The sequence below is a fragment of the Macaca mulatta genome, chromosome 1 (genome assembly GCF_049350105.2).
Source record: "Macaca mulatta isolate MMU2019108-1 chromosome 1, T2T-MMU8v2.0, whole genome shotgun sequence".
In the NCBI taxonomy this organism is placed as follows: domain Eukaryota; kingdom Metazoa; phylum Chordata; class Mammalia; order Primates; family Cercopithecidae; genus Macaca; species Macaca mulatta.
In genome coordinates, this window is record NC_133406.1 from 169490293 (window position 1) to 169504248 (window position 13956).

Here is a 13956-nt window from a genome sequence, read left to right on the forward strand (position 1 = left end):
AGTCATGAAGTCCTTGCGCATGCATATGTTCTGAATGGTATTGCCTAGGTTTTCTTCTAGGGTTTTTATGGTTTTAGGTCTAACATTTAAGTCTTTAATCCATCTTGAATTAACGTTCGTATAAGGTGTAAGGAAGGGGTCCAGTTTCAGCTTTCTACATATTGCTAGCCAGTTTTCCCAGCACCATTTATTAAATAGGGAATCCTTTCCCCATTTCTTGTTTTTGTCAGGTTTGTCAAAGATCAGACAGTTGTAGATGTTGGTATTATTTCTGAGGGCTCTGTTCTGTTCTATTGGTCTATATCTCTGTTTTGGTACCAGTACCATACTGTTTTGATTACTGTAGCCTTGAAGTATAGTCTGAAGTCAGGTAGCATGATGCCTCCAGCTTTGTTCTTTTGGTTTAGGATTGTCCTGGCAATGTGGGCTCTTTTTTAGTTCCATATGAACTTTAAAGTAGTTTTTTCCAATTCTGTGAAGAAAGTCATTGGTGGCTTGATGGGGATGGCATTGAATCTATAAATTACCTTGGGCAGTATGGTCATTTTCACAATATTGATTCTTCGTATCCATGAGCATGGAATGTTCTACCATTTGTTTGTGTCCTCTTTTATTTCATTGAGCAGTGGTTTGTAGTTCTCCTTGAAGAGGTCCTTCACATCCCTTGTAAATTGGATTCCTAGATATTTTATTCTCTCTGAAGCAATTGTCAATGGGAGTTCACTCATGATTTGGCTCTCTGTTTGTCTGTTATTGGTGTATAGGAATACTTGTGATTTTTGCACATTGATTTTGTATCCTGAGATTTTGCTGAAGTTGCTTATCAGCTTAAGGAGATTTAGGACTGAAAAGATGGGGTTTTCTAAATATACAATCATGTCATCTGGAAATAGGGACAATTTGACTTGCTCTTTTCCTAATTGAACACCATTTATTTCTTTCTCCTGCCTTATTGCCCTGGCCAGAACTTCCAACACTATATTGAATAGGAGTGGTGAGAGAGGGCATCCCTGTTCTGTGCCAGTTTTCAAAGGGAATTCTTCCAGTTTTTACCCATTCAGTATGATATTAGCTGAGGGTTTGTCATAAATAGCTGTTATTATTTTGTGATACATCCCATGAATAACTAGTTTATTGAGAGTTTTTAGCATGAAGGGCTGTTGAATTTTTTCAAAGGCCTTTTCTGCATCTATTGAGATAATCATGTGGTTTTTTTGTCTTTGGTTCTGTTTATATGATGAATTACATTTATTGATTTGTGTATGTTGAACCAGCCTTGCATCCAAGGGATGAAGCCAACTTGAATGTGGTGGATAAGCTTTTTGATGTGCTACTGGATTCAGATTGCAGTATTTTATTGAGGATTTTTGCATCGATGTTCACCAGGGATATTGGTCTAAAATTCTCTTTTATTGTTGTGTCTCTGCAAGGTTTTAGAATCTGGATGATGCTGGCCTCATACAATGAGTTAGGGAAGGTTCCCTCCTTTTCTGTTGATTGGAATAGTTTCAGAAGGAATGGTACCAACTTCTCTTTGTACCTCTGTTAGAATTCAGCTGTGAATCTGTGTGGCCCTGGCCTTTATTTTGTTGGTAGGTTATTAATTATTGCCTCAATTTCAAAGAAGGAAAACTAACAAACAGAAAGGACATCCACACCAAAACTCCATCTTTACATCACCATTGTCAACGACCAAAGGTAGATAAAACCACAAAGATGGGGAGAAATCAGAGCAGAAAAGCTGAAAATTCTAAAAATCAGAGCACCTCTTCTCCTCCAAAGGAACACAGCTCCTTACCTGCAATGAAACAAAACTGGACGGAGAATGACTTTGATGAGATGAGAGAAGAAGGCTTCAGACGATCAGTAATAACAAACTTTTCCGAGCTAAACGAGGATGTTCAAACCCATCACAAAGAAGCTAAAACCTTGAATAAAGATTAGATGAATGGCTAACTAGAATAAACAGCATAGAGAAGACCTTAAATGACCTGATGGAGCTGAAAACCATGGTGCGAGAACTATGTGATGCATTCACAAGCTTCAGTAGCCGATTTGATCAAGTGGAAGAAAGGATATCATGATTGAAGATCAAATGAATGAAATGAAGCGAGAAGAGAAGTTTACAGAAAAAAGAGTAAAAAGAAACGAACAAAGCCTCCAAGAAATATGGGACTATGTCTGATTGGTATACCTGAAAGTGACGGGAAGAATGGAGCCAAGTTGGAAAACACTCTTTAGGATATTATCCAGGAGAACTTCCCCAACCTAGCAAGGCAAGCCAACATTCAAATTCAGGAAATACAGAGAAAGCCACAAAGATACTCCTCAAGAAGAGCAACTCTAAGACAAGTAATTGTCAGATTCACCAAAGTTGAAATGAAGGAAAAAATGTTAAGGGCAGCCAGAGAGAAAGGTCGGGTTACCCACAAAGGGAAGCCCATCAGACTAACAGCAGATCTCTCCACAGAAACTGTAGAGCCAGAAGAGAGTGGGGGCCAATATTCAACATTCTTAAACAAAAGAATTTTCAACCCAGAATTCACATCTAGCCAAACTAAGCTTCATAAGTGAAGGAGAAATAAAATCCTTTACAGACAAGCAAATGCTAAGAGATTTTGTCACCACCAGGCCTGCCTTACAAGAGCTCCTGAAGGAAGCACTAAACATGGAAAGGAACAACCAGTACCAGCCACTGCAAAAACATGCCAAATTGTAAAGACCATTGATGCTAGGAAGAAACTGCAGCAACTAATGAGCAAAATAACCAGTTAACATCATAATGACAGGATCAAATTCACACATAACAATATTAACCTTAAATGTAAATGGGTTGAATGCTCTAATTAAAAGACACAGACTCTCAAACTGGATAAAGAGTCAAGACCCATCAGTTTGCTATATTCATGAGACCCATCTCACGTGCAGAGACACACATAGGTTCAAAATAAAGGGATGGAGGAAGATCTACCAAGCAAATGGAAAACAAAAAAAAAAAGCAGGGGTTGCAATTCTAGTCTCTGATAAAACAGACTTTAAACCAACAAATATCAAAAGAGACAAAGAAGGCCATTATATAATGGTAAAGGGATCAATTCAACAAGAAGAGCTAACTATCCTAAATATACATGCATCCAGTACAGGTGCTCCCAGATTCATAAAGCAAGTCCTTAAAGACCTACAAAGAGACTTAGGCTCCCACACAATCATAATGGGAGACTTTTACATACCACTGTCAACATTAGACAGATCAATGAGACAGGAAGTTAACAAGATATCCAGGAACTGAACTCAACTCTGCACCAAGAGGACCTAAGAGACATCTACAGAACTCTCCACCCCAAATCAACAGAATATACATTCTTCTCAGTACCACATTGCAATTATTCCAAAATTGACCACACAGTTGGAAGTAAAGCACTCCTCAGCAAAAGTAAAAGAACAGAAATTATAACAAACTGTCTCTCAGACCACAGTGCAATCAAACTAGAACTCAAGATTTTAAAACTCACTCAAAACTGCTCAACTACATGAAACTGAACAACCTGCTCCTAAATGACTACTGGGCACATAACAAAATGAAGGCAGAAATAAAGATGTTCTTTGAAACCAATGAGAACATACCATACCAGAATCTCTGGGACATATTTAAAGCAGTGTGTAGAGGGAAATTTATAGCACTAAATGCCCACAAGAGAAAGCAGGAAAGATCTAAAATTGACACCCTAACATCACAATTAAAAGAACTAGAGAAGCAAGAGCAAACACATTCAAAAGCTAGCAGAAGGCAAAAAAATAACTAAGATCAGAGCAGAACTGAAGGAGATAGAGACAGTAAAAAAAAACCCTTCAAAAAATCAATGAATCCAGGAGCTGGTTTTTTTGAAAAGATGAACAAAATTGATAGACTGCTAGCAGGACTAATAAAGACAAAAAGAGAGAAGAATCAAATAGACACAATAAAAAATGAGAAAAGGGATATCATCACCAATCCCACAGAAATACAAACTACCATCAGAGAATACTATAAATACCTCTATGCAAATAAACTAGAAAATCTAGAAGAAATGGATAAATTCCTGGACACATACACCCTCCCAGGACTAAACCAGGAAGAAGTTGAATCTCTGAATAGACCAATAACAGGCTCTGAAATCAAGCTTGTTCCTAGTATTTTCCTTGTGGTGTAAGATAAGTTGCTGTGTCTTTAAAATAACTTGTTCTCCATGTATCTTTGGGACCTGTCAGTTGTGGCAGTCTCCTTTCCTAGCCATGGAAGAGCATATTCTTGTTTATTGGCAAAGCTGTCACCTTTTAATTGGTATCAGATTCTGACTTGCACAAGTAACATTATTCACTGTTAAAAACCTGGAAGGTGCCGAATTATTGGGCAAACTTTTCTAAGCCGTTGTTCAAATGTTTCTAGGAAGCTGAACTGAACACATTACGGTGGATGATGGAAACATAAGACTATCAAGAAATCCAAAGTGGTAATGGGCGAAATCTATTCAGCATCCGGCAATGGATTTATCTTAGTTGGGGAAACGGATGTTCCGAATAATGTTCTGGAAGTTATCAGGATACCTATTTTCAATATAGGCCTGAATTTTTTAAAGTAATTTTTAAGGTGGTCCTTGATAATTAAATAAAATGCTGAATTCGTGTGGCTAAAATAAATAAATAAAAATAAAATAACTTGTTATATCTATAAGATTTTTAGTAAGCCTTATGACAATCACAAGGCAAAAGGCTATAATAGATTCATTTAAAATAAAAGCAACTAATTAAAACATACTATGAGAGAAAAATCACTTAGCCACAAAAGAAGACAGTGAGAAAGGAAGAGAGGAGTTACAGAACAACCAGAAAATAAGCAACAAAATGGCAGCAGTAAGTCCTTCTTCTCAATAATAGCACTGAATGAAAATACTAAATCAATTTTTAAGAGAGGTAAATATTGAGAAACATTTTCAAAACAAAGTTTTGAAGACAGTTTTCATTAAGGAAAAAAGTCCTACCTCAATAGTACCATCTGTAAACTAGGCAATTTTATCATCAAACTTTATTGTCTACTCAATGCCAAATACTATGTTGGATCCTAGAAATAGAAAGAGGTAAATGACAAGTTACCTGCCTCAGAAAAGAACACTGTGCAGTTACAAACATAGAGCCAAACATGAAAAGACACTACAAGGCTGGCCAGGTGCCGTGGCTCATGCCTGTAATCCCAGCACTTTGGGAGGCTAAGGCAGGGGGATCACTTGAAGTCAGGAGTTCAAGCTCAGCCTGGCCAGCATGGCAAAAGCCCATCTTTACCAAAAATACAAAAAAATAGAATAAAATTAGCAGGTGTAGTGGCATGTACCTGTATTCCAGGTACTTGGGAAGCTGAGGCAGGAGAATTGCTTGAATCTGGGAGGCAGAGGAGCCAAGCTCATGTCACTGCACTCCAGCCTGAGTGACAAAGCAAAAGTTATTAAAAAAAAAAAAAAAAGCTACAAGACTGACAAAAAAAAAGTGCCACAGTGCCTCAGCAAATGAAAAGATCAATCGATTATAGGATCATCAGTAAACGTTTTACACAGAAGTTACAATTAAGTCTTGCCGTACACTAAAACGTGAAGTCATAAAACGTCAGACTTTCTCAAAGACTGACATCAGCAAAATGTTTCTTTCTGGCCTTCCAGAGAGGAGTTCCAGATTTCATTCACTTCTGCTGTCTACTCCAAGCCACCCTCATCCCACTGCTGACCTGGATGTTATACTATAGCCTCTTAACTGTATCACAATGGAGTGTTCAAAGAGGTCAAGGCCACATATTTGTGTGATGTCTCTCCCTTCTAAGATATTTTAATAGCAATAAGAGAAACAAAAGCCTAAATCTCTCCTCTATCTTTGTTTTTCTGGACTCTGACTTCCAGGAGTGTAGTGAAGTAAGGCTAAGCTTGGGATCTATTCTCCTTGGGAGAAAGCCTGCTCCTGTCTCTTTCTCTTTTCTCCATTTTTCTTTCTCTTCTCTCCCTTCTCTTTCTTTTTTCCTCTTCAGCTGGTCTATTTCTCATCCACAAAGAAGCCAAATCAGTTGGCTTACTAATGCAGCCCAAGAGAGTCCAGGGCGGGCTCTCTCCATCTCCATCTGTCCTTGTCCTTATGTCTCACACACTGGGACCTGTGAGTGGAGTAGTCACCACATGGGAATGATAAGACCTAACTGTGGATTGAATATTGAGGTAAAAATGGTCTGAAGGTCCTTTTGGTCTTCTTTGCTTCCAGTATATTCAAGCCTGTATATACTGTATAGTTTGATATATACTGCATAGTTCAATATATACTTCAATATATAGTTCAATATAGTTTAGAATGTTTCATGAAGTCTTGATTAGTTCTCTTTTATTCTGCTTTGGAGTTTGAGAGTCAAGTCTGTTTAATATGATGTCACTGTCCTCTGTTGGTCAGTGTACCCTGCATGGATCCTCTGTTGGTCAGTATATCCTGCATGGATCCTTATCTTGGGTATTTCTCAGAGAAGGATAGACAAGGCAGGACAGGGCTTGGATACTCATGAGTCCCCTGGCCAAATGCCATCCAAGTATCATGTTGACATCAATTCAACAGCTCCTGTTTCTTTATTTTGAATAACTCTGTACAGAAGGCATAAGAACAAGTAAATGGGAACAATCTAGTCTGTCACGAATATGTCCTCCCTTTGCCTTTTCAAAACATGAGCAACTAGTTGAGGACCAGAGTTGACTTCTAATTTCTCTGACAGAAGGACCCCAAGAACCTGAAAGATATTCCCTTTTATTTTCTGTGATTACATATTGGCCAAACAAGATTTTCTTCATCTTCAATTATAGCAATAAAAAATAGCCAGATTCACCTGAAAGATCATATTCACTTTAATAAACAAGTTTTTAAAAGAAAAAAAAATGGCCCCGCAGATTGATGGCAGTGGGCCCAGACCTGCTCTCTCTTGGTTGGCCCTGGGGTAAGTTTCTGAACCTAATTTTGGCTTCCTTAGCAGCAATCTCTAGAATCTGAGGAATTTAGCCCCTCTTCTGCTCAGTTTTTGGCCTTAACTAAAAATCTGAGACAATGAGAAAGTCCTCCTTAACCTATTATATACTCTCTCCAAATTTGGTAGAATGTCAGCGAAAACAGCAATGTATAATATAAACTCTGGAAATGTCAAAATAATCAATGAAATATCATAATTATTAAAGTTTTCTTCACAGCTGGAAAATTATCAAACCTCTTTGCCATGAGCAGTTCTAATTTTATTCTCAAAGTCTCCCTGACTATTAAAAATATGTATATGCAATATATTTATAGATGTGTATCACACTCAGAGGATGTGCCAGATAGATATGCCTACTTGGAAAAATGATAATATTCACAAGTCAGTTGCTGACTTTCCCTTCAAACCCTCTGAGCTGGCTATATGTCATTTGGCTCACAACAACCTTCCCAGCCTTCTGGAATCTCCTCTGTATCACAAGATGGCTGGGAGCCTGCAAACTATATCTCACAGACTTTCTCACCAGCTGCTTTCCAGTAAGTTTCTGCCAACGGGAGGCACTGTTGGGGAACCGAAAGGCAAAGGGAGGGAGAAATCTCTCTCTCTCTCTCTCCCCCTCTTTCTCTCTCTCTCTCATTCTGTGTGTGTGTGTGTGTGTGTGTGTGTGTGTGTGTGTGTGTGTGTGTTTGTGTGTGTCTGTTGTTTCTGGAGGTGCATGAAAGCATTAGAGAGGGGGCAGGGCAAGTGCATGCTCTAGGTCCTGCTCAAGCAGTGCAATTCCACAGCGGTGGCAGACCTGGTGCTCCTGCATCGCGCTTTTGGGCTCTGGCTCTAGCAGCAGTAACTGCAGCCTCTATAAAAAGAGACTATAGACCTGGGTTGTGCAGCCCAGCAGGCGTATGGGCTTCCAGCTGCCTGCAAGAAATGGTGATAGTTGCAGCAGCCGCAGAAGTAGAACCTCAACAGCCTCTTCATCACAACAATCCTGGGTTCTGGGTAACTCCATTTCCTTTGCTGCTTCTGTTGCCAGACGGGTGGTAGGTAGGGATGACTTCACCTTCCCCTCGTCACTTCTTCAGTCTTCCAACAATTTCCTAACCAATTCCTTAAATGCTTTAGCAGTTTCCTGAATGAGCACTTATTAATATGCCACTCTATCTTTCTTAATTACAAAAAATCAAGAGAAAATAATAAAGATATATAATTTTGTTGATTCTTCATATAGGCATGTATATACTTGCTGAAAGCTGTGAAATCTTGTAATGTAAAAATAACCTACAGAGGCAGAATTAGTAAATCCCTTAAGTGCAAAACATTAAAAAGTTACAGAATGCAGGTTAAACGTAATGGATTAAACACATACATTTAATCTTGAAATGGCACTAAAATTACAGTAAAGGAAGTAAGAATGTATAAAACCACAAAGACAAAGAAAATGGAAGAGGGAAAGAGACATCAGGGATAGTAGACAAGAGAAATCAACACAATTTTGTAAGATGAAAAGGGCATGGATTCGTTTTGTTGTGGTGGTTGTTTCTCTTTTTCTTCTTTTTTTTTTTTTTTTTTTTTTTTTTTGAGACAAGGTCTTACTCTAGGCCTAGGCTAGAATGCAGTGGTGTGACTATAGCTCACCGTAACTTCAAATTCCTGAGTTCAAGCAGTCTTCCCTCCTCAGCCTCATGACTAGCTGGGACTACAGCAACACACCACCAAGAACAGCTAATTTTTGTAATTTTTATAAAGATGGGGTCTCACTCTCTCTCTCTCAGGCTGGTTTCAAATTCCTGACCTCAAGTGATCCTCCCACTTCAGCCTCCCAAAGTGTTGGGATTACAGACATGAGCCACTGGCAAGCATGAACCACTGTCCTGTGGTCTGCCAGAACAGGGATTAGTTGAAATTGATTAGCAAAACTCAGAAAACTGAAGCTGAAGATTCAAGTAGCAAACCCTCAAAAAAATCTCTGTATAGGAACTCTGTACAGTTCTGAAGGCAGGAGTATGAGATAGAGTAGGGCTGAAACAGGAAGACAGATTGAAAATTTATATCAGGCATGGTTTGCTCCTTAGAGCCCTCACCCCAGCCCTTGCAATTATGCTACTGTCCCACCCCACTTATCTTTTCATTCTTTAGAAAAGATGGACAAAAGTGTCTAGACTCAAGGAAAATAGCATAATTGACATTAAGAGTGAGGCCGTAGTCTAGATTTGGTTATAAAATGAAAGTTTTTATACTGAACATTGACATCACCACTCCCACTGACCAACCATTTTTTGCACAGTAGATCACCTGGGTTTTTCCCTCCAAGAAGAAAATTGGAGGACTACCCTCTAGAGAAATTTGCCAGAATAAAAGAAAAGATCTACAGAGACTAATATTTTGATGTCCCCCAAGGAAATTGCCTTACAATTTCTTACATGTAAGAAGTTCTATCTATCAATGGGCTCAGAACTTCCAATTCAAATTTTTCTGCCTCAATTTAAATAGGAGAAAATGGTCAAGGATGACTAGATATGGGAAGGAACTCTCTAACCTTAAAAACAGAAACCAAAATAAAAGAACAGAGAAGAAAAACTGAGTAAAACAAAGGCAATATTGAAACAAAAGTCTAAATATAGTATGAATATTCCCAGGGAGAAGATATTATACCCATGAAATAAGACCGAAATACTTTAAAAAATAGTGTTTAAAAAATGAAAGAAAGAAACATTTACAAAAAGAGCTACGGGAAATTAAAAATATAATTGCAGAAATTCAGTAGAAGAATTGGAGATAAAGCTGAGAATGATTCTCAAAAATATAAAAGACAAAAGGATGGAAAACAGAAGAATAACATTTTTTTCAAATTAGGCAATCATGCCTGGAAGTTCAAAATCCAGATAGAAGTGTCAGAGAGCAGGAAAAATAAACAAAAAACTAGTTGAAGAACTTAACAACAAAAAAAGTTTACAAAAATAAAGAATGTAATTTTCCATATTGAAAGTTTGCAATTGGAGTCTAGCATAGCGAATTTTAAAAAGACCTATATAAAAATTCATAGTGAAATTTCAAAATATCAAGGATAATAAAATATTCTAAACAACATCAGAGATTAAAAAAAAGCCAGTCTTATACAAAAATAAAAAACCAAAAAAAAAAAAAACCTGGTATCTGAGTAGTATCAGATTTAACAATTGCAGCAACAAATCAGCAGAAATTAACAAATTAATGTTTCCTAAATTCTAAGAGAAAGTTATTTCTAATCTAAAACTTTATCATAAGCTCTAATTTAATCAAATGTAAAGGTAGAATAAAAAAACCTTATCAGCATCTCCAAAAAATTTTTATCTTGTATGCAACCTTTGTCAGAAATACTAGAAGATGTACTTCATCACAACAAAGAAATAGACCAAGAAAGAGGAAGACATAAAATCCAAAAATTCAGGGAATTCAATACAGAGAGAAAAAAGATAAATGGAAAACAAAGAATAATTCCTGGTAATGGCAACCTAGAGTGTCAGCTAGGATACTTGGTCTAGAGAGTCATGAGTCCAGATTTTCACAGGAGGACAGTGGACTCCAGAAGGACAGACCTAAAGAAAATTAAAAATCAAAAAAAAAACAGAAAGAATAAAAACCTAGAAATTATGTGTTCAATAACATGGGCTGTAGTGAAACCTCTTTTACAGTTCTGTGAGAAAGTTTAAGGCTAAAATAGTCATAGGCACCTGGATTAAAAAAACCAATTGATATGATAAAATCTGTAGTAAAAAGGGAGAGAGGAGATATATAATCACAGTACAATGCAAATTTAAATTGTGAGTGTTAATACCTTGTCATTTAAGCGCTTAGAGTGTTCACATTGATGGAAGGGCTGTTCATGCTTTGGGTGGGGGCAGTGTCTTGAACGATGCATACATGATTGTGTAGGTAGTGCATGCAAGTGGTGTCCATTGTGGCAAATACTTGTTTCCTTCTGGGTGTACGGAGATTTAGAAATCATGTTTGATTATGTGCCTTTGTGTCTGACATCCAATAAAAACTCTGTACTCCAAAAAAAAAAAAAAAAAGCATGATGTAACTATATTGGGAGAACAGGAGGAGAAAAAATAAGTGTATGCATTAAAATGAGTTGAAGAAGGAGTGTGAAAGAGATAATCTTCTTTAGAAGGGAGCTAATAAAGTCTAAAATTGAAAAAACAAGCAAAAAGCCGTAGAACTGGTAATAAAGTATGGTAAGAGAAATTGAAAGGTAAATATAAGAACAAACAGCTAAAACGGATTGAAAATAAATGTTTCCAGGGAAAGGGAAGGGGATAGGCGTTTGCTTCTATTTATTTCTTTATGTACTGTTGTAGTACTTTTAAAATTAAGCACAAATACTACTTTGAGAATAAAAATTAACATTTTTAAAAGTAAATAAAAGGTAAGAACTTTGGAATTCATATACTTACAGAATCCTAATCAATAACAAATTGTAGCATAAGTCTAGTCGTTTTTTAATGAAATTAAACATTAGCTATTTAATGTATTTCTTCCAGTCTTTATGTACTAATGCACACTGCAATTTTCATAATATGTAAAGATTAATTTTAGACCAAATCAGTTAAAACTTCTATAAATTCTCTATTGTATGAACATCAAATTATTTTGATTACTAAGATATTCTCTTAGGTCCCGTTTTGATTATTATTGCTACATAATGAATAATTCTAAAACATAGTGGCTTAAATCATTTAATTACTATGTCTCTTAGTTTTGGGGTTCTTGTTCCAGGTCTTTCATGCGGTTGTATTCAGATGACTGCGGTGGCTGAATCCAGAGTAATCCCAAAGGCTTCCTCACACACATGTCTAGCAGTTGATGCTGGCGGTGTTCTAGGAACTCAAATGAAACTGTCAGCCAGAATACCTATTCATGGCCTTTCCATGTGGTCTGACTTCCACACATCATGGCAGTTGGGTTCTAGAAGTGAGCCTCCCAAGTGAACTAGGCAGAGCTTTATGACATAGCCTCAGAAGTCACATAGCATCTCTTCCTCCATATTCACAGGCCTCTCAAGGTCCAAAAGAAGGGAAAATGGATCCTCACTTCTCAATGAGAGGAGTGTCAATGTCACACTATAAGAAGAACGTGGCCGGGCGCGGTGGCTCAAGCCTGTAATCCCAGCACTTTGGGAGGCCGAGGCAGGTGGATCACGAGGTCAGGAGATCGAGACCATCCTGGCTAACATGGTGAAACCCCGTCTCTACTAAAAATACAAAAAACTAGCCGGGCGTGGTGGCGGGCGCCTGTAGTCCCAGCTACTCGGGAGGCTGAGGCAGGAGAATGGCGTGAACCTGGGAGGCGGAGATTGCAGTGAGCCGAGATCGCGCCACTGCACTCCAGCCTGGGTGACACAGCGCGAGACTCCGTCTCAAAAAAAAAATAAAAAGAAGAAGAACGTGTAGGACAGGAGATCTTGCTGCAGCTCTTTTGAAATATACAATCGCCTGTAGGTCCCTTGGTTCCGATATCAAAAAATCTACATTCACATAATGTTGAGTAACCATTAACTATCTTAAAAAGGAGACATGATCAGACCAGCAGAGTTCAAACTGGAATATGTATATTTTGGTGGCATGAATAATTTCAAGGAAATAATTGCTACATCCTGAACTTAACATGTACTCTTTCCTAAAATTTGACTGTCAGAATATTTATTCTGATTTTTCTTATCCTTGTTATCCTTGTCACACTTTCATAAAGGGGTATGCTTGTCATCCATTTTACCATGGCACATTGATCCTGAGTGTAAAAATCTCCAGAGTTCTAGGACAATTCAAAATATTAGTATTAGTGTTGAGAAAGTAAATGACCCTAATAACTGAGTAATAAAACCTAGAATTAATTTCAATTCTTTGCCTTTAACAAAATTGAAAGAAAACCTAATCAAGATGACAGCTGGTATATCATTAAAAATAATTTTTGATGATAGATAACTATGTGATTTTTGGCATATAACTTGGAAGGAGTTCAAATATTTGAATGACACTGCTAAAACACAACTCTTTCCATTCCCATTTACTTATTTATGAGAATACATTTTCTCAGATCTCATATCTATAAAAACAAAAATAGAATAGATTGATGCTAAGCTTTGGCTCATTCTAGCAATAAGTAATATTCAGCGACAGATATATACATTTTTTGAACAAGAAATAGCTCAATCATGAGAATAATGAATAGAATTCTAATATATTTTAGTTTTTATGTTTATTATCTAAAAGTTATTCATGATGTTTAGGTTAATTATATATTAATATGAATAATGAAAATTGAATTCAGAAGAAATCTTAACACCTGGAGTCTAAATCGCCAAAAAATTTGTATTACTTTTTCAATGTACATTCATATTTTTATGGTAGGAAAAGGGTAATTACTAAAAGATTTTGAGGCAGAAAGAATGCATTAAGCTAGCCTAAATCCTATTGAAAAAGTGGTATAGAAATAGAAGTTCAGGGAGAAGAAAAAATGAATAATTTGTGACTGTTACAGATGAATTTATATAAGTATTTTAATATCGATTTTTCATGAGAACCAAAATGGATATATCTCAAAGAAGATACAACTTTTATGTCAATATTTACAATTTGCTGTAAACTATATATTTTACAATGATTTAAGCTTAAATTGAGAAATTTTAGAGGTCGAATTATTTAGAGGTCAGTTTTAGAGACATATAAGTTTTTAAGATGTACTTAAGATCACTAATTTACAATTTTAAAATAATCACCAAAACAACATAAAATTTGAACCTGATTTAACAGTATTTTACTTGAGTTATTTTTACTAGTTGAGGCCGGGCTCAGTGGCTCATGTCTGTAATCCCAGCACTTTGGGAGGCCGAGGAGGGTGGATTACGAGATCAGGAGATCGAGACCATCCTGGCTAAGACGGTGAAACCCCATCTCAACCAA

The 13956-nt window shown here is 36.9% G+C and overlaps 1 non-coding gene across 1 annotated transcript; it reads left to right on the top strand.

Moving 5' to 3' along the window:
• Positions 1 to 4222: 4222 nt before the first annotated feature.
• Positions 4223 to 4353, top strand: LOC114675095 (small nucleolar RNA SNORA24). Its single transcript, XR_003726193.1, has one exon. It is a non-coding gene; the product is annotated as a small nucleolar RNA SNORA24 (small nucleolar RNA).
• The last annotated feature ends 9603 nt before the right edge of the window (positions 4354 to 13956 follow it).